The sequence below is a fragment of the Olea europaea genome, chromosome 20 (assembly GCF_002742605.1).
Source record: "Olea europaea var. sylvestris chromosome 20, O_europaea_v1, whole genome shotgun sequence".
Taxonomy (NCBI): Eukaryota; Viridiplantae; Streptophyta; class Magnoliopsida; order Lamiales; family Oleaceae; genus Olea; species Olea europaea.
In genome coordinates this window covers 10,887,460-10,890,143 of record NC_036256.1, presented here as the reverse complement: position 1 = coordinate 10,890,143, position 2,684 = coordinate 10,887,460, and positions in this window count along the sequence as shown.

Genomic DNA, 2,684 nt, shown 5'->3' with positions numbered 1-2,684 from the left:
CTTTTTCTTCTACATCTTTACTACAAATCCGGTGATGTATTATAAGACAAATGATTGTTTTTCTTCCTTCATTATGAATAGTTAAATTCACTATTAGGGCAAATAATGTAACCAATTGAGATCTTTTATATTTTCTTATTAAGATTCTTGATTTTTACTGTTTCGTGTGTTGATTTTACTATGAAGTGAATGCATTAAATTATTTGATTAATAATTTGATGATTTCGTGAATCCTTTAAAAATAGAGATAAGAGTTTAAGATTTAGACCATGTAGTAAAATTCAATAAATTGGTATAACTAGGAGAGATACCTATCCATTTATTGCGGTCATAAGTGATTTCGACGACAAAAAACTCGTTTAACTAAATTGAATTTGCTTAGAGATATGAAATTTAATTAGTTAAATACACTCAATGAGAACTCGAGAGAGATAAATTGAATATAATAAGAGAATTCGACCGAACACTACATCAGATGTGAATCTTAATTTGAGATGTAAATGTGATCAATAGGTGACGTTATTATGTCATAACATCCATTCATTATTTGATTTTTAAATCAATCATGTGCACATCCATTTGTTCCTATTATTTAGATTAAAACTCAAATCCTACAACTTTTTATTTGTTTTCATCAAATAGTGGTTAAAAAAAAATTGAATTAAGTGCTAGATTATAGTCCTTGTGGAATCGACAATTCGTACTCTTAGGTTCACTATTACTTGTTACGATACGTACACTTGTGGGAATAAAATTGACAATAGCATATTTCCTCCATTGCTATTGATTTTAATGCTCATTAGAATGAGAATCCAAATTATATGCAATGCCATTAATTTATTTATGTTAAAGTTTAGTTTAATAGTTATCCCGTATAAAGGAGTTAGCAATCCAAGCTAATTCTTGATTTATTTACAAAGTCTAATAATTGTGTTGTTTTGTAATATATTTGTCGCAAAGAGAGATATACAAAGTCAATTCATCACAATAGGGTCGGTTTTTTCTTTCTTTCTTTTTTTCTACACATCCCATTAGCTCTAACAAATGATAAAGAATATCCAATCACATTCAAGAGAAAACAATTTTCAATACGTCTACGCTTTGCAGTAACCATTAACAAAGTTTAAGGACAAACAATGTCTATTGTTGGAGTATACTTTTCTGAACATGTATTTTCTCATAGACAACTATATATCTCAATTTCTCACAGAGTTTCAATGCAAACAACAAAAATCTTGATAAAAACAGAAAATAAAAAGAAGAAAGGTTATGGGACGTTGACAAAATATTGTGTACAAAGAAATTTATTCAACATTTTCATATTATATACACATAAAAAGTTTTATTCCTATATATATTTTTTTAACAATATCAATTACGTCAACTACTTTAAAAAATAGCAATAGTACTTAAAAAAATATTACGCATATCATTCATCTGATAAATAAGACATGCAACGCACGTGCTTACTACTAGTAAGTTAAAAAGAAGATCTTAGAGTGTCTAAAGTTCAATAGCAAAACCTGTGCGAAGATAATTTCACGTTTAATACAATTTGACATATTCATGATTCAAATTTTCAAATAATGAAGCGGAGCAAATGGATCCATGTTATCTTATTTTTTTTTTGGGAAATATGGTAGAGTAGTAAAAAATCATGATATTTGTGAAAATAAGTGTGTAGCAAAAACACAAGGCATCAAAATCGGGTCAAGTTATGCTCATGGTATATATTGCACACTATATCGAATGTTTAATAACAATCAAAATCTGAATTTCATTCTGGAGTATTTAAACTATTTTATTTTAAGCTATTTAAACTTCTAGGACTTTAGATTCTTGAAGAATATTTCCCATTCTTTGATTTCGCATGAAAATATAATCACAAAATTTGGTATACTCTTAATCTTGTTAGATTCAAGTGCTTTCTTCAAGAATTTAAAGCCCTTAAAAGCTGAAAATATAATCACAAAATTTGGTATACTCTTAATCTTGTTAGATTCAAGTGCTTTCTTCAAGAATTTAAAGCCCTCAAAAGCAAATACGATATTTGGGTTATGGTACGAAGTATCCTAAACAATACATTTTTGTTATCATAAATCAATTAGTGAGAACTGGGAGCCCAAAGATATACTTCCTTTTGCCAGAACTCAAATCAAACAAGCAAATAAGGAAGTTCTATCAAGTTCTTATACTTTTACATCTGCAAATAAATTCATGGAATAGTTAAGTAATAAATCGAATATTACCTTTGAAAAATGAATTTCGAATCTTGATATTAGAGATTATCCTTCAGCTAAAAAAACAAATGGATTAAAATTTAAGTGAAAGTTAAAAATTAATTTTAACCACACATTTTAAGGGACTTACAATTTTTAGCCACACATTCATTTATTTTCAAAATTTACGGAAAAATCTGACTTTTATCTAAACCAAACAAGAACTATGTTTATACTCAACATGAACCCTCTCTTCTCTTCTAGGACTTCAGTTATTAGCAAGATGACTTTCGACATGAAATATATTTAGTTTTTAAGAATATGGCACATCCCAGTCTATTACATGTGATGCATTTTTATACTTGCAAGTTCAAATGGGATAACTAAGAATTGGAAAGAAATAGACATCACAATTTAGATAGCTACTTCATCTTTTCCTATATAATTTACTTTATTTCAAATCAA